Raw genomic sequence first — 18,795 nt, 5'->3', positions numbered from 1 at the left:
CAGCTAGCATTCTGTCCAAAAAGTGGTTTTCTGGTTTTCTTTCTGACTTACAAACATGACTTTTCCTGTCTGCATGACTTTCTGCTAAAATTCTGCCTGTTCTATATGTTGCACAAACATATAAACCCTGAATTAATTAATTCCCAGTGTTAGTGTTTATAGTCAGTCTAGTCCTTGGCAGTCACTACCATTGCTTTAGGTCTGGCTGAGCAGTGGGACACTTAATTGTTTGCTCATTTAGTCTGAAGAGAGAGCAGCCAGCATAACCATAAAACCCAGAGAGAATTGTATGTGACCAGATTGAAAAACAAAGATGTATTTGCTGGATTTCACCCAACCTCCTGCAAAACAATGCTTCAGCAGTGCATGAAGAGGAGAACTGCCATCTTCACAGGCTAAGGGGGAGGCTCGATGAGTCTCTCGAGTGGAGAGCACAGATCCCCTGCCCCACCTGGGGGCTGACATTGTCTCCAGCTCTACTACAGCTGCTGCTTGCTCCCACCAGCATGTATTCCTGCCAATTAAAAATTCCATGTAATTAAAAAAAATGAAATATATCTTTTTAAAACACTATTTAAAGCTCTTATTTCTTTTTTTTTAATAGGATAATGTTCTGTGTGAAAATAGTCCAATGAGCAATCATGAAGATATATCTGAGGAGCACAGCCAGGCCGGGGCCACTGGATAGCCTAGGCTTGAGTGATGGGCATGGGAGTATGTTAAGCCAAGCATTGCCATCTGCAGTGAAACTGCTACATGAAACTTAAGAAGAGGAAAACCCTGAATCTTACTTTCCTTCCCAGTTTTGTGCCTCAGATTGCCCATCCCTATATTTCTGAGGACCACCTTAAGACATTGTTGAACATTATGAAAAGCTTTGAGGTTCCTGAAAAGAAGACAATACCATTTATAACAGAAGTTTGTTTACTTCTAATGCTTCAGGTTATACATCAATAGGACTATTTCTGCCACTGCAGTCACTCTGTGAAAATATAAGTGCTTCCTCTAAATAAATTATTAGATGAAGGAATATAATTTGCATAATTACTTAATATCTATAATTTAGCATTTTCAATGCCCATTAACTCATAATTCATAGCAGCAATTTATTCTTCTGTACCCATCCAGTACTTGTCTCTCTGCCATTAATAGCAGAGGCCTATTTTTGGCCAGCCCTAGTAAAGAAAGTAATAGACTGACTTTGTGGTTGTTACTTGTTGGCCTTCTACCAGCAACTGTGAGAGTCCCAACAGCCTGACATCTGTCTTTTGACAGGTGTAGATCTTGCCTTTTTCATCCTGAATTCGGATTTAGAGAAAGCTCAGCCTTCCCACTGTTGTTCCATTCTCTCATTTTACTACAGACCAAAGTGTCATAGAGCTGCTAACATCACGTGCTGTAAGAGCACCACTTTGAGAGCCAGTGGTGTCTCCCTGTGAGGGCAGTGGAGGGAAAATTTCTTTTAGGAAGCATTTCAGACCACCTGAGCTCAGGGCTTCATCTCACTTGTCCTTCAAGAGACTGCTGACTGGGGAGCAAGGATAGCTGCCCAAGTTCACAGCACCAATGCCTTTCCTTCCATGCTTTTTGACATCTGGAATCACAGAATGATTATGGTTGGGAAAGGCCTCTAAGGTCATTGAGTCCAACCACTAACCTTACACTGCTACCACAAAAACATGTCCCTAAGCATTTCATCTACATGTTTTTTGGACATTTCCAGGACTAGGGACTCCACTACTTCCCTGGGAAGCCTGTTCCGATGTTCGACCATCCTTTCAGTGAAGAAACTTCTCCTAATATCCAATCTAAACCTATTTTGTTACTAGAAAATGTATTAAATTGATAGTGGTTCTTACTGTAATACATACAACAAAAGACTGCTTAGCTCCTTCAGTCCAGCAGCATTTCTGTTCCAGTTGGCATCTCACTGAGAAGCTGCATGAGGCAAACATGGTAAACAAAGGCTATAGAAAGGGCCTCCTGGGCAGTGTCCTTCAGGCACAAGGCTGCAGAGCTGACTCCATCTGCTTTGCACTGCCTGGAGGCTGTTAGAGAAATTCGGTACATTGTTCCCAAGCATGGGGACAAGAGCTGTTCCTTGTGATTAAAACTGGTTGTATCCATGCTGCCTTGCTGGTGAGACTGGGTTTGAGACAACACCTACCTGCTGCCTGACAACACCTACCTGCTGGATCACACCAGGGTGGCATTTCTCTTCCTTGCCATTTTTTAATTGCCCATGAATCATCTTTAGTTAAGTTTAAGACAATGAGTAACTCAGTGATGCAACAGAAACTACAGCTCAGAATTCAACTCTTCAGGCACTGTAAGTAAAGCGTGATACCTTTGATTGATCTATTGTCAAAATAACTTCAGTTTAAAGCAGCATTTAATTTCAAATGGTTTTCAATTATTTCTCAGGACTGTGGCATATGGATTTCTCTTTATCTGATTGGGAAAAACACAGGTGGTGGAACATTCAGGGCTCACCTCCATGTGGAAATGCACTGGAAGAGTCATTCCCCAGTAATGGTATCTGATGAAGAAATGAGAGCTGTGAGTATTATTCCAGAATAATTTTAATACCTATTTTCTGTGCAGCCACCCAGTTTCTGAATTAGCTCTGAATAAGGATTAGAGTCAGACCAAAAAAGCATTCCTACTCTGAAATAGGAGCATCCAGAGAAGATGTACGCCCAAATAATGTTCTGTAATGGCTATTTCAGAAACTTTCCAAGCACTGAGGAGCCCTGAGGGCAGGCAATCTAAGGTCTTCCAGCAGCATCAGGGTGGCCAAGCTTTGGACTGCTGTGAAATCTTGGGTGGAGCAAGGAAAGCTGTTCTACCAGCCCTTTGTGGAGCTCCTGGAGAAATTCGGTGTGCAGGGTTTCTTACAGAGAAACAGATCCTATCCTTGAACAGACATCCCCAGCTCACACACGTGAGTACACACGATGCCAAACAGGCCTGTGTCCATTGGTCCTGCCAGGATATTTTAGCTTGACCTCTCTCTCTCTCCCTTGTGTTTTGGCAGACCTGCAGTTATTTTTATAGAGTTAGCCCAAATACATACTTAATATACTGAAAATATATACTTCAATTTCTGCTTCATACTTGCCCTACAATATCTTACATATAAGGAACTCTTCTGTATCCCTTTTCTGAAGCCAAAATCCAGTTTTGGAACTTCTCCTCACTATTTTAGAAAGATTGAAATAAAATTTTCATGTGAAACAATTTTTCTTACACTGAAGAGTGAGATAATTTTTTGAGTTTTATTTACCACATAATGAATGTATAAATGAGACTATAAAATATGTGCCTGTTCTTTTCCCTAGTTTCTTTTATGCAAATACAATTTCCCCCTCTATTGCATTGCAGCCTATTTACATATACAATCATAGTCTTCCTTTTTGCTAGTGAGTCAACAGCCATGCCTTGTTCTAAGCGTTCCTATTATTTTCTTATTATTGCTGACAAATGTTATCAAGTAGGTATCTGTGTAAGTAACGTTATATTCCTCATAGCTGTGAATGCAACACAAAGTGTATTTGCATAACCCAAAACAAAAACAACTGTATTATTTACAGTTTATAGTAGGTTGACTCTGGGTGGATGCCAGGCACCCACCAAATCCATTCTCCCTTCTCCTGCTGGAAAGGAGAAAGAGAAATATTCCAAAGAGTTCATGGGTTGATTTCAGGACAGAGAGAGCCTTACAGGCAAAATAGGCTCAATTTGGATATAAATTGAAATTATTACTTAAAAAATTAGTGCAGGATAATGAGAAGTAAAATAAGATCTTAAAAACACCTTCTCCCCCCTCTTCCTTCCCAGCACTTCTCCTCCCCCAGCAGTGCAGGGAGGTGGGAATGGGGGTTATGGTCAGTTCATCACAGGTTGTTTCTGCTGCTGCTCAGGGAGAGGAGTCCTTCCCCTGTTCCAGATTAGGGTCCCTCCTACAGGAGATATCTCTCAATGAACTTCTCCAATGTGAGTCCATCCCACAGGCATCAATCCTCCCCAGACTGCTGCAGCGTGGGCCACTCTGCCATGGGGTGCAGTCCCTCAGGCACAGCCTGTTCCAACCTGGGTCCCCATGGGGTCACAAGTGCCACCAGCAAACCTGCTCCAGCCTGGGCTCCTCTCTGCACAGGTCTGCAGGTCCCTGCCAGGATCCTGCTCCAGCACAGGCCTCCCACAGGGTCACAGCTCCTCTCAGGCATCCACCTGCTCCAGCATGGCCTCCTCCAGGGGCTGCAGGTGGATCTCTGCATCCCTGTGGTTCTCCATGTGCTGCAGGGGCACAGCTGCCTCACCATGGGCTGCACCAGGGACTGCAGGGGAATCTCAGCTCTGGTGCCTGGAGCACCTCCTGCCTCTTCTGCACTGACCCTGGTGTGTGCAGAGCTGCTCCTCTCACGTTCTCACCCTGATCTGCTCTGGCTGCAATTACCACTGTGCAATCACTTTTCCCTTCTCAGCTGTTATCCCACAGCCATTACCATTTCTGATTGGCCCAGTGTGTCCATCCTGGAGCTGTCTGGCACTGGCTCTGCTGGACATGGAGGAAGCTTCTGGCAGCTGCTCACAGAAGCCATCCCTGTAGCCCTTCCACTACCAAAACCTGGCCATGCAACCCCAATACAAATTTTTATAAAGTTTTTTTAATCTACCAAACATCTACAAAGTACTTCTCTACCTCCACTGAAACTTTTAGTAGCTTCGTGCAAAGAAGTAAGCTACCTTGTTGGTTTGTGTCATCAAACTTACTCTGGAAGCTTCAGTCCTCTCTTGGCATATATTCAAAGACACCAGAACAGCTCAGCTGGCTGGCACTGCAAAAGGATGGGTGTCCTATTCCTGCAGGAACACCCAATATGGAGCAGCAGAAATGCCAGGGTTACCAAAGCTGCTGTTGTTTCTCAGTTACCTAAAAAAAGGCTAAATCCGAGCCTAGAAAACACTACTCTAGTAATATTGGCTGGGAGTGGTGTTTTGATGACTTAACACAGTTATATTAACAAATTATACTGACAAAAATCATGATACTTTTTTTTCCACCTTTTGGTCATTTGGGAAATTATATTAAGCTCTACCCACAAATCCCCTCAAAACAGAAAGGCTAAGCCCAAGGGGATCTGACAGGAAAAGGAGGAAATATTGTACTGGTGTTTGGGATAATTTGGTGATCCCCTTGGCTTGGTTTGCTGAGATATTTTAACCTACAACAAATGCATATAATTTCCTCGTTGAGTAGGCAGGAAATGGATGTGATGTATTATTACTGCTGTGAATTCAGTCTGTAAATGGAGGTACAATGGGCTCACTTAGATGGTGCCATCCTCTTCAATCACCAGCTATCAGGCACTAGATAGAAAGTAGTAAGCACTTCACTAGTTCTTTTTGTTCTCCACAGACTATTAAACCTTGAAGGGAAGGACCAAACCTCAGACATACCTGTGAGGCAGGAGAGTATTTTCTGTTTATTGGTATATAAATCCCAGGAGTGTCTGTTCTGATGTTTGCACTAGCTGGATGCCTCCTGTACACATGATTTTCTGAAAGCTAATTTGAGTGCCTCTGTCTGACACAGCATAGATGTGTGCCCTAGCCCAGGCAGTCCCAGCTGTGTTTAAAGGGTGGTATGGAGTCTCTTGAGGGCAGAAAATCCTTCCCCGTGCATCATTAGTTACTGAGCATCCTCACTCAGCCATACCCTCACTGGACAAACAGAGACCTCATTTAATGCCCACCCACACGCTGGGGCTAAAGGTACCCTTTGAACTATTTGGCAGGAAGGCAAATGGAGTCACCTGCTCTGCTCTGCTTCCAGCAGTGCTCCACAGCCCCCAGCAGTGCTTTGCCTAACGTTCAATCACTTACAACTGTGCAAAAGGGCAGAAAGCCCCCCCAAGTATGTAGAAGGGAGTAAAAGGTTACTCCCACACTGCATTTCTTTCCACAAGCTACAATATTTAGAGTGTGATGAGTCTGCTGACTGCAGCTTAACATTTGTACATTGGCAGTCAGTATTTCTGCCAGAGCATTGCCTACAGCTGATCCAAAAGAATAAGATTCAGAGAGTTATTTCTCCACACAGAAAAAACCCAAACAAACATGGTTTTACTGCTATTTACTGAAAGCTGTCCCATGGATCTTCCAAGGCTGTAGAAAAGGCTAACTGCTACTAAGAGAGGATTTGGGTTTTTCAGATATTCAGAGGCTTCAGACAGCATCTTCAATACTGAATATCTGAGATTACTTGAATCCATAGTTAAAAAGCAGGCCAGTTTTTTCCTGGTGCTGAGGGACAGAAGTCTTCCCAGCTCTCTTTCAAGATGGTAACATCTAGAATAGTTTAGCAGCCTTTAATTCCATCTCCTTTAGGTGTCTAAACATGGATTTAAAAAAATAGTATCTACCTCTGATCACACTTTTTTCCTTCCTTACATATGCTAAAATAGTCCTCCCTGTACTCACATTTATGGACAAACCCAGCAAGTTTTCAGAAGAAATACAGAATTTGATTGAAATGGGTCACTGTCGTTGTTTTCATCGTGTCAGGTCCCTAATACAAAGCTGAGAGTAATAGTAACAATACTTCATAGTTTGTACCTGTTAGTCAGGAATCTCAAAAAGCATTTCTGAAACACTGAGCCAAGTAAAGAATGTAACACATCTATTCATATATGGAAGGCTTCTGCTAGGTAAGTAGTATACCAGTTCTGCAAGTGAATGAACTGAGGTTTGGTAAGTCACGTAAAAAACCCAAAATTTAAACTGGAGACAAATTACTGCAGTAATAAATAAATAAACACTTTGTATTTTGTTTTTGTCATCTGAAACTTTCAATCTCTGATGTTTGTTTATTTGATTTGCTTTCTTCCCATGAATAAGGCAAGCATTTTTCTAGGTTTGATTAGATTTAGATCTCTCTCTTGTTCCAGCTTTGTAAGGAAGCAAAATGAGGTGCTTTATAATACTGAGGATCTGATTGCACTGCTTTTCTCCAGCCTTGGTTTCAATTACCCTTTTTTTTTCAGCTTCTTTTTAACATTTCTCACTTGTCTTGCACTTGTGCTTGGCCTGTGGAAGGCTGTGTCTCCATGTGCTGCCAGGTGCACCCATGCTAGGGGGTACAGTGTGAGGCAGTGTCCTCGGCTGTGCTGTGGCTGACAGACTGCAGGGTTGGGGTGCTTTCTGTGGAAACTGAAGTGCAGGGAAGGCGTGTCTGCTGCACAATTCTGCAATCAGCAGCTCAGATCCACTACAAAATCTTGGAGGTCAGGAGCTCTGCTTTGCAAACCTAGACCTGCAGACCATTAAAAAAACAGATCCCCTGTCCTTCTTGTATTTGCAAGGATGAAAAACCAACCAAACAAATCAACAAATAAAAAGAAACAAATACAATTAACTACTGCAAGCTAAAGAAGTAGCTTGTATCACCAGAAAAAAGAAAGTATTTTAACAAATTGAGTGATTCTACAGAAAAATATATGCAGAAGAATGGCTCATCCATGTGGGGTTTATTTAATGAGGGGTTTTTTTCCAATATATAATCTGGTGCCATTCCACACACAGATCAACATTTAAGGAAAAATGGGGCCACACAAAGCTCTAGGATCTAAATTTTAACATTTTCCCCTTGCTTTGTTACACTGCACTTGGATAACAAATTTTTTAGCTCATTGAGTAAAGCTGGCCACTTTGGCTGTCACATTTTACACCATACACACCAATTTCAGACTGAATATAAAATTTACCTTTTCACTTTTTTTTTCTTTTTTTTTTTTTCTTTCTTTCTATAGGTCACGTCATAACCTAAGTAACACACTTATTTCTTTTGTTTTACTGTGTCATAGGTTAAATTTTTATCAGCCACAATCTTTGCAGCAGTGCCAGTTCAATAAGAGCTCACTAAGCTTCAATTCAGTTTTCATCCACAACACAATATCTTCAAGCCACAACTTGCAAACCTCCCTAGAGGACTCAAATGCTATGTTGCAGCAGCCTGGTAACACAAGCACAGGCACTGGCAGTGCTAAGTCATGAGCTTTAGATTTCTGTACAATACCTTACAATGAAATATCTTATGAGACATGGCTGAGGGAGTCAGCAAGGAGGTTTTGAATACCAGTGTTTTTCTGTGATGAAGAACATCTTCATTCCATTCCAAACTGCATTTTTCCAGGCACTATAAATCATTCTTCTATATCAAAGTTAAAAACCGCACTTTCTAGCAGACAAATATTACTGTAAGACAGCACAAAACAATTTGTTTTGAGTATTTATGAATTTTATAACATCTCTTATAGCTATCTTGGTTATTCACAGATAGGAAATATTAAATACCAGGTAACAAAGAGGGTGATAGTAATAAGCATGACAAATTTCTTACAGATTATTTTAAATTTAATAGCATACAAATGTATAGTACAATATCACACTAACAGTCGTTTTGACAAATGCATAAAAAATCCAAATAAATGTTCCATTAAATAGAATATGGCACTTCTTTTCTTTTACCAGTTTTGTTCATTCTGTGGTTAAAATTACAGATCACTGCAATCATGAATCTCCTTCATTATCCTGCAGTTGCAGAGTTGGGTTAGGAAGTGAAACTGAATTGTCTTTCCCTGGGACTACCACTGGTGCTACAGGTGGTACTCATGCTGTTAACCACTGCACTGGACTGCTCTGCCACGTGTCACTTTGTCAAGGTAAGCAAATTTACTGGCAAAGTCTAAACTGGTAAAAATGACCAGTTTAGACTTTGGTAAAACTGGTAAAAATTACTTACTCTGCAATCAAGATATTTTGTATTGCTGACCTAACTTTGTGAGCAATGTCTGCCTGCAGAGAAAAGCCAGTACACCTGGAAAAGATGTAATTTTACAGGAACAGTGACCAACTCCTCCATTCAAAAATGTGGGCTGTGGTACTACAAGGAACCCATATTCAGTTAGGCTGTGCTGGATTTCTGGAGGGCAGTTGATCATAATCTACATTCTCTTAGTAAGTGTACCTAGGAATTACCCGTGGGAAGTGCAGCTGCCTCACCAATATGGGTGCGTAAGGAGTAGTCACTGTGTCACCCTCCAGCTGTGTTTGTACAGTTTAGACATGGTGCTTCTCATCTAAGATTATGCAACATAATTACCTTCTCCTGCTTTCAGAAAGCAATTTAAAACCCCCATAAACAAACAAAAAGCCTCATATCTCTTTTGGGCATGAGGTTTCTGTAAGCATTCCCTGACTCATATGCATCAAAACCCCTGCTTGGGATAGTACTAAAACAAAAAAAACTAGATTTGATTAATGTTACATTAATGTTTCCACAGACCTTCAGGAGAAACGCCAGTGGCTTTTTTCATAGAAAGGGGTCAGCACTAGGATGGGTATTTTTATTGAGTAAATCGATTGATTCTCATGCTAGTGTAATTCACAGCTTTACTCAGGCATTACCCCACAGGCTCATTTAATGGAGAAAATCTGCATATATGTATGACCTGCAGAATTTCCATGGACTTTTATGCAATTAGGTAAAGAACTTCAATTTTTTTTGCCTAGTTGTTGTTACACTTATTGTCAGAGATATTGTAATGTCCAAGTCTTCAAAAATTACACAGTAAAATTACGCCTCCAGATCTCTAAAGAGCATAAGGCTCAAGTAATTAAAGAAAAATATGTAACATTTTATGCATTCAAGTACCTGTCACCTAAAAAACTCTCATTCTCTCTTGCAGTGGCAGTGAAGAGGCACACAACCTCTGCTAGGCAGAAACGAGATGTTTATAGAAGCACCATGAAAGGATTTCCTCATTTTTGTGGGCTCAGGTCCTGCCTGTTGTGGAACTCTGCTCAGTAGCATGATGAATACTTGTAAAGATGGGCACACTGGTCACTAAAAAACCTGGGAATTGATGTGCCACCGTTGGGTCTCCATGCTTAGTCACCCATCAGAGGCCATCACCCTTGCTGCATCTGTGCAGACTGAGAAGACTTACTGAGGGCCAGGCAACCAAAAGCTCTTTGAAGGAGACTAGTAAAAAATGAGATTGTTTTCTTCTTAATACTGGGCTGATGAGGGGGTAAGTGCCAGCCTCCCATCTCCCAGCAACCAGGCACTGCGACACCCAGGGATGCTGCAGGGCAGGGAACTTGCAGGCCCTCTACTGAGGGAGCTTGAGGTTTAGCTTAAACTATGATGAAAGCAGCCTTTCTGCATCCCAGCACAGGTTAATGGGATGTGCTGCCTTCCCTCTGAAATTACCTCACTGATATGTTTTCATCAGTGTACACAGGAAAGATGTAATGCAATACGACATCAAGATGCCAAGCCTTTCTTTGCAAAGAACACAAAAGAGGAACATTAAAATTTATCATGTACAAATACATTAATTTGGTGGCTTAGCTATCACATGCCATTTGAAACAGTTCAATACTTGCCTTGAAGTCAGTGGCAAACTGACCAACTGCAGGCTCCTGTGCTCCTGAACTCATCCAGAAACCTTGCACAGGACAGCTAAACCAGATGTTATTTGCTCTGAAATTCAAAGGAAACTGTACTTACTAGGTAGTTCTTAAGAAAAATGCAGAATGACTGGCTTTGCACGCACACATAATGGCTGCTTACCTTCAAGATCAACATTGAGGTCAGTGGGGAATTGCCAAATCAAAGATGAAGTTTGAAAACAGTTTTGCAGAACCAGAATGATGAGATTACAGCACTGTACAGCAGCACAACAGACACAATACTATGACACAGCAGGCAATGCTATTTCTGAAACTAAACATTTTCCCTCATAGGAAATGTAAGTTTATTCATTTTGATATCAATCTTCACCTTTCCTGAAGCATATGAATTTTTTCAATAGATATAAATTCCTGTCCTGATAGTGAACTATTATGGTATTAAAAGCAAAAGGATTTATGTAAACTATGTATTGAGCCTTCTAAAGTCAGGAGGAAGATACAGTGGAATTTCAAAGATGTTCATGATTCTACAGTATAACTGTAATAGGTGAGCATGTAAACTCTTCAACAGTGGATGAAATAAAGGCAGGGAAAGCTATGGAAAAAATTGAATTACATTATTTTAAATCTAAATAAAAGCTATGCAAATTTAAGTTACAAAATTCTTTTGAGAAATAAGTACTGGTATGCAAATATATCTACAGAAGATAAACTCTTCTAATTGAAGCCTTTCCTAAAATCTCTGAACTCTCTAAATAAAAGTAAGCTTCTTAAAGCATAAGCAAATTCTCAGCCAGTATAAATCTCTCCAGCTTTAGCCTAAACTGAATTCCTATATTGGCATAAGCCCCTTGTGGCTAAAGCAAGCTTTATATTCCCTTACTGCCAAACATAAGGGACATGGTCTCTGTTATCTGGCCTACACTAAGCATAACACACAAAAAGCACTGTGAGCTTTCAGAAAGTAATTCTCACCTGTATCTGCTTTACAGTAGACCTTCCTGTTAAGTAAAACTGATCATGTTACTAGTGAACACCTGGGGAAAAATTTATTTGAATCTGAAATTTTAGGTGCTGTAGAAAAAGTGGAAAGTCTAGATTATTGCAGATTTACATCTCACCGGGGATACGTGAAGGAAATTGTAAAGTAGCAAGCTGCCAGTTTCTTTGGAGAGCCTCACTGGCTTTATATGCTAGTGCCTTGAGAACAGCCAAAAGCAAAACCTGATTGGTGAAAACTTGATTTTGGAAGCACTTTGGGTTTTAGTTCTGCTTTTGAAATAGCTAAATACTGAGAAAACTATTGTCATTGAAGCTGAGATTAGAGATGAGAAAACCTTAATGACTTTATGTTTCTATGAAAACTGAAAGACACAGCGATGGAAACTGTCATACAGGTTTTCTAAATTTAAAAAATCTACACAGTTGGATAAATAATACCAAAACAGAACTTAAGACCCTGCTCCAACATCTACTAGATTTTTTTATGCCCTTAATTTCAACTATTTGTTCAGGAACATTTTAGATAAATCTCTGTCTGAAGAAATGGGGCTAACCTAAGGTCTCCTTTCAGGTTAGGCACTGCTATGATCAAGAGGAAAAAGTCATGAAAAAATCACTCCTTTCACTAGGTTTTGAACCAACTGAAGCAAATCATTCTCTTGTGAAATTTAACTGGATAACAAAATCTCTTTTTTAATACCAATCTCAAAGGCATAAGAGAGAAACCAAGAACTAATCTGATAAAATAACTCTTTAGATTACACTGCTATTTCTACACTGCACATATGCAGTTTTTTCCTCTCCCTTTTGTATGGAGTTATTTTGAATTAAAATACACCTCTGCTAAAGTCAGGGAAAACTTTATCAATTACATCAATGAGATCAAGATTTCAGCGACTTGGTCTAAGCATAGAAAGAAAAATCCAACTCCATCTTGCATCATTAGCCCGTGCATGGGGTTTTTTTTCATGCTAAAGAAAATTAATAGGAATGGCAAATACTCTAGGCAAATTTGGGCAAATGCCACTGACTCCTGCATACTTTATTAGAAAACTAATTAATAATCAAAACTGAGTAATAACTTCTGTAGAAATATTTATAGCTCTCTTCCTGACTCTCATTATCCAGGACTGCAGCAGTGTCCCATATTAGCATGTCACACCAGCCTTGATTATGTAGAAGCATTCAGGAAAATGATCTGAACCACCTACAGGTGTGACTTGGAATTATTGTATTAGTGAAACTGCCTTTAATCCTGTGTGGACACGGCTTCAGAATTAAAGCACTTTTAATGTAACTTTGCATATATCAGAAGCAAAGTAAACAAACTGAAATCAAGGGCAAATCAACAGTAAAACTATATATGTAAGGAGTAAATATAATTTAATCCACATTTTAAAGGCTTCCAAAGTGCGGTAACAAAGTCCTTAATTGGAAAATGTTTTGTTCTGAATTAGATTCACTTGCAGTTTTATTGAGATGAAAATAACTTGTATTAAAATAATTTTAAATTTTCAACTTTCATGAATAACAAGGTTTTTTTCTACAGAATTCTATGGAAAATATATGGTCACAATTTCATGAGCCATAACTCTAACTCCATCTGTTAGGCAGTTGGGACAGTTTTGTTGCTTAGCTAGTATTTATACTTCTTCCAATGCCATTCAATCTTTTAATTTTCTCAGTGCCTTTGATTGCATTATCCATAGTAGGCTTCTATACTATGTGTAATTCTATATCTCCTTACAATAGAAACCAAGTACATTTCTCAGATTCTGACTCCACTGGCCTTCTCCTAGTCACAGATTATAGATCCAAAAGTTTAGAAGGGCAGGAGATTATGAGTCTGTATTGTATAATAAAAATAACACTTGAGATGCTTAATGGGCTGTTTGGACTTGACCTTTATCCTTTGCCAGCAAGAGAAAGTTAAATTACTCTAAGTTCCATCATTCTCTGAAGGTCTGTGCATGAGCAGAAGCACACCTGAGTGCTGGGCACTGTGGCTGTGGGCAGAGATGGGTGGAAAGTAAAAGGGACGGCTCAGATGGGCTCAGGGCTGTCCTGCAGTGACAGACAGGGAACTTTTTGCAGTGGATGGCATGGTTCCACCCACAGGAATATGACCAGGTGACCCCCATAAGGTTTCCCATCATGCTATTAACATTCCTAACTTCTGCTGCATAAATGCCAAGTTTTTTGTGTGGTTTTCTTTCTCATTGCATTTTAAAAGAAAAAAAGAAAAGTAAATACAGATTATGGAGAAAAGTTGAATCCATAGTGAAAACTCATGGAATAGAAGTCCATCAGGCTTTTTAAAACCAAAGATACTGATATGGTCTCTGGAATAGGAAGCTAATGCTGGCAGGACGTGCCACAGGAAGTATCACACTGGATTTATTCCATGCCTTGTTTCTTTTCCTAAACATCACTCTCAGAGATAGGATGCTGGGGCAAATGGACTTTGGGCCTGATTGAGCCACACTGAAACAGATGTCCCTTTACTGTTTCAAAAGGATATTTGTCTTTTAGCAATGTTGTTTCTCATTCCCTGGCTTGCATCTCTTCTGTGTTCCTCACATACCTGGCTATTGCTGCGACTGCACGACAAACAGCTTTACACCTTCCCTTCTCCCCAGCATGAGGATATTCCCACTCTTTCTCTGCAGACAGAACCATGGTGTTTAGGTGTCTTCACAATTTGTGTGAGGCAATGACTGCCTGCCTGCAATTTGAGCTAGCAGTGGAGAAAATAAAAGGTCTTTTTCAGATGCGAAGTTTTCATATCACATTGATCAGTGCAAAGAAATAGAAAGCAAAACCACAGTGGGATAATTGCTTTGAGGGATCAGGGCATTGTGGAATTGGAAAATTGTTAAGAAAGATATAAATGAGGCAACATCTATGTTCCTATTCTTCTGTAGGCTTGATAAAAGCATCAGTGGCTTTGGGAAGGCTGTATCACTCAGATGAGAATATTTTGAGGTTTTGATTGCTTAAAAATGTATTTGTAGATACACAATCTGTGACTACTTGGTGACAGTTCTGCAACAGTGTTTGTTAGTGTAGATGTGGAATTGGAAAAGAAAGTGGGCTAGTGGATAAACAGCAAGAACATGAAGTCAGGATGTTGCTGCTTGTTTAGTAAAAGATCTCACAGTGCTTGCTAGAAAATCTGTGTATTTTGGCTTCAAGCACACATACTGCTTTATTATTAATGATGATTTGTTGCTTTATTCCAGCAATAGCTAACTTTGAAAACGAGGGGAAAAAAAAGGTAAGCTGGAGTTTTGAGCTATGAAGATGTATTTTGACTAATATGTTGTCAGGATTATTTCACTAATATGTAAGTGAGTGCTTTCAGATCATTGCACTGAAGTTGCACTACAAAGGAAGTATGTAATTTGTTTTTTCACATCTGAAGCCCATTATTAGTACAACAAATAAAGAACATTTTAAATGTCAGGGAAGAATAGAAATTACAAATAAACAAAATTCTGTCTTAAATCATACATGACATATAAAAAAGGAGGCTTGCTCACTGCAGAACAGTATTTCATTTTTGCCTAGATTAAAGAGAATTTATTCTTCCAACACATTTTCGTTAATGATCACTTGAGATGTTTATAACACAATGGGCAGCAGACACAAGACCTATTCATCAGTCTCCTCCTGGTTACAGCCAAAGTGGCCTTTCACGGCACCGTGAGACACAAATTCAATGAGGGTATCCTGCCAACTGCATCATCTGCTTCCAGTCCCTCATCTTCTCCTGCTGACAAAGACAGCACTAGTGGGCAGCACCCAGGGCTTCCCTGCACACATTCCAGGAGTGACTGATGTTGTTGGGGGCTGCCCTCCTCCAGTGCCCGTCAATCTACTTTTGAGCCTGACACATTCACACATTTTCCTTGTAATCTTTTTCGTCCCCTGGAATCACTTGTTCACATATTTCTTTCTTTCCTCCAGCCCCTTCTGTTCAAAGGGCTTAAAGGGTTGGTTATGGTTGGGCTAAAACCAGGCTCTAAAAGGGAGAAAGACAGCTAATATGGTTTAAACAGGAATTCATTAAAATTTTTTGCTCCTTTCTACAGGGTCTAGTGAGAGCTTATGTGCTCACAGCATCACTGAGAAATACTTGAGGAATAATTGGTCCCAGGAGAGTCATGTGCCGGTGCCTTGAGATTCCCCCTTTACACTGAGTAGTTTCCTTTGTTATCTTCCCACTGCTGATGTTAACCAGCAGAATAAGCACTGAACTGGAATGTTTCAGTCATATTTCTCTTCACCAATATCTTTTTGCTGTCCATCTTTTTGGAATTTTTTCTGTGACTAATGGCCTCACAATTCTCTGAGCAAGAAGAGAACTTGGAGGTGAGCCTTGTGCTCTTCAGTGCCCTTGTGCTGTAAATTTGGATCAAAACTACAGGTAAGAATTGACTCTCCAAAGAAAACTGGGGCCATGTCTGCTATAGCCAGGCAGACTCCTGCAGTCCAGAGATGTCACTTGGGGTCAGAGCTGCTGCTCTGGTAGAGAGCTGTGTGGGGGCAAGTCAGTCTCTCTTTTTCCCCCAGCACACCCTGTTTTCATCAGATAATTGTGGAACTACAAAACAAAAGGCCTCACCTGCAGATCTTTGCCTGTTTGGAGTGCTGGTATATCCATGAAAATTCTCAGGCTGAGATTGCCAGTTCACCAGGCAGAGAAGGCCTGAATCTGCAATCAAAGTTTTACTGTTGACTTAAATAAAATGCTGAGAGGGTTTCATTATATTTAACTCTTAACTACTGCAAAACCAATCACCATGTATTCTACAGGATGATGCATGTTTGATAACATTTACACTTCTTGAGTGATTCTGGGCAAAGTCATCAGAGTATTCTTATGAGTTGTACTACATACTCTGTGGCCTAAATATTCAGACGTTAATCTTCCAATTTTTCACTTTTGTTAGATTTTGGTAATTAAAGGTTGGAAGTGCACTAGATTTCTTGAAAAACAGTTTGTGATTGACATAATACAAAATACAGCATACCTCAAAGAACGGAGAATTTCACCTTCTTTGGATTATGACATTTGTTTCCTGCAGACAATGCAAACATAGTACCTGTAATCTTCTGAGTGCACTTCTATCCAGTGTAGATATTGCAGAGAACAGCACTGTTTCAGGTCATTTTACTTTAACTTTTTTGTATCTAGGATTTCTTTTTTAAAAGACTTATGAAAAAGAAAAGGGATGTAAGATCAGAGAGATTAGGTAGTGGTGTGTTTTATGTAATATTCTATTTACCACAGAGGTGCCTACCAATTTGATGTATATTACAGCAAGAAATCCTGCAGTGGAAAATAATGGAATATATTTTCATTTTATTAAAATCTAGCTTGTGAAAATTAGCCTAACACTTGAAATCTGGGCCGAATACTATTAGCTTTTTTGGGCTTACTTGTGTTACCTGATATTCTTGTTAACCTCATGAAGTTCCTGTTTCTTGAATACAGCCTCAATGACATTCTTCGGAAATGAATTTGCACAGTGTGCAATTACACTGTTGAAAAACATCTATTTCCTTTTTCAGTTATAAATGCATGATCTTTTGTCTAAATGGATGCTTCCTTGTTTATATCTGATGAGAAGAAGCAATTCTATTAGTTCTATCCACCTTTCCAGTCTTATTCTGTGTACATTTATTCCATTTCCTCATATTTATTTCTGGTTTAAAGCACAGTGTTCATCTATCTTCATAACAGTATTTTTCCATGTCTAAGAGTCTTTGTCATCAGTTCTGGCCTTCTTCTATTTTTGCTATGTCATCCCCTGGGACATAAAATCTCTATAATAAATCATAATGACAAAGTATAAATTAATTTAGCATGCATTTGCACGCAATAATCTGCTTCCTCTAGGACTCTTGGTATTTCGTGAACTGACTTACAGTTGATTCAACCAGCTGTCAATTTTTAAAAGAAGTCTGTATCCAAAAGTATTTTGCTTTTCTCTCTTACACATTTTCTTTGGACAAAGATCTACACTGACTAACTTACATGCCAAGTCACAAACAGCTTTCCTATACATGTCAGTATTTAAAATCAAAGTGGGTTTGTTATCAGTAAGAATGGAGTATGGCTAGAGACAGAATATCTCCTTTCCCTTGCAGGGTTAGACCTCATCTTTCTATTGGTAAGCCTTGAGAGTTTAAAAAAGAAGGTTAGACCACCTTGGCGTGTTTTCTGGCTCCTAAACCAGCTATATTTGTATTTTATTTTAAATGAGAATTATACTAAAAATCCCCAAAGAGCAGAATGCAACCTTTTCAAATTGTCTAGAATAGCTTTCCTGTAATAAATGTGACTTACACACCTATATATAAGTGAAATGTAAGTATTGCATTTGAATGAGCTTGGACTTCGTGATGACTTGCAGAACTCATGTACTGTAGTCATCCAGAAATCATTACTAAAAATTGTATATTGTATCACACAATACGTGTTTTCTCATACATATCACATATGTTTTAGCTTGAAGTTGGCTAGGGAACTGCTAGGAAGCATGGGGGAAAACATGAAGAAGAAAGTTCTGCCCTGAACTCTGGTATTACTAGTTGCTGAACCTGCCTCCCTTTCTGCAGTTCAAAAGATATAGCCCTGGCATTGCTTATTTTTGTGAACATTGATACAGTTGTAGGTAAATGTCTACAATAAACACTCCAGAAAGTTAAGATAAAAAAAGGAAAACAACACAGTGTTGCTCTTCACAAGTTAGAAAGGGAGAATAACCAAGATGTGACAGCTAGGCATTTAAACTTTCATGAGATAAATTCCAGACTGGGACTCTGGCACTATCAGTGTCCAGCAAATGAAAAACACATGGGGGTAGGAATCCAGGGAAGGATATGCAGATACTCCAGTGCCTATGCTGTATTCTGGCCCAGTGCTATAAAGAGAGTTTTCACCATGAAATGGCTAACAGTGGGCCCCTGCAGTGGGAGAGGGATGTCTCCCTAATGCCTGTGGTGTGTGCTAGCACTGCTGGGAAGTGGTGAATCTCATCGTGCTAGAGTGGTGTCCAACAGCCTGGCTGAGGTCTGAGTACCAGTGCAGCTGGAAGGTTGGCAGTGGTGGCAGCACTGGTGGATGTGTCATCTCTAGCACAACACAGGTTTGTTCCTGCATCCTGCTTGGAACGGCAGCACTGCAGCCACAGCAAGGTCAGTCTGTCAGGAAGGGTGACAGGCCACTCACATGAGATACTGCTTGTGGCACAGAGGAGTGGGAGATGCCATGGATAGAACTGGGATTTGAAAGGCAAGCTG

The 18,795-nt window shown here is 40.0% G+C and overlaps 1 long non-coding RNA gene across 2 annotated transcripts; it reads left to right on the top strand.

Moving 5' to 3' along the window:
- The first annotated feature begins 2,155 nt into the window (after positions 1–2,155).
- Positions 2,156–17,267, top strand: LOC134547695 (uncharacterized). 2 transcript variants are annotated; one of them, XR_010079554.1, is made up of 5 exons: positions 2,156–2,329; positions 2,425–2,559; positions 8,565–8,726; positions 14,727–14,761; positions 15,579–17,267. It is a non-coding gene; the product is annotated as an uncharacterized LOC134547695 (long non-coding RNA). The 2 variants fall into 2 exon arrangements; XR_010079555.1 differs by lacking the exons at positions 14,727–14,761; positions 15,579–17,267 and adding an exon at positions 9,753–12,520.
- Positions 17,268–18,795: the final 1,528 nt, after the last annotated feature.

The sequence above is a fragment of the Prinia subflava genome, chromosome 2 (genome assembly GCF_021018805.1).
Source record: "Prinia subflava isolate CZ2003 ecotype Zambia chromosome 2, Cam_Psub_1.2, whole genome shotgun sequence".
NCBI classification, from domain to species: Eukaryota; Metazoa; Chordata; class Aves; order Passeriformes; family Cisticolidae; genus Prinia; species Prinia subflava.
The sequence above is the reverse complement of the archived record's forward strand: the minus strand, read 5'-3'. Positions and strand labels throughout refer to the sequence as shown.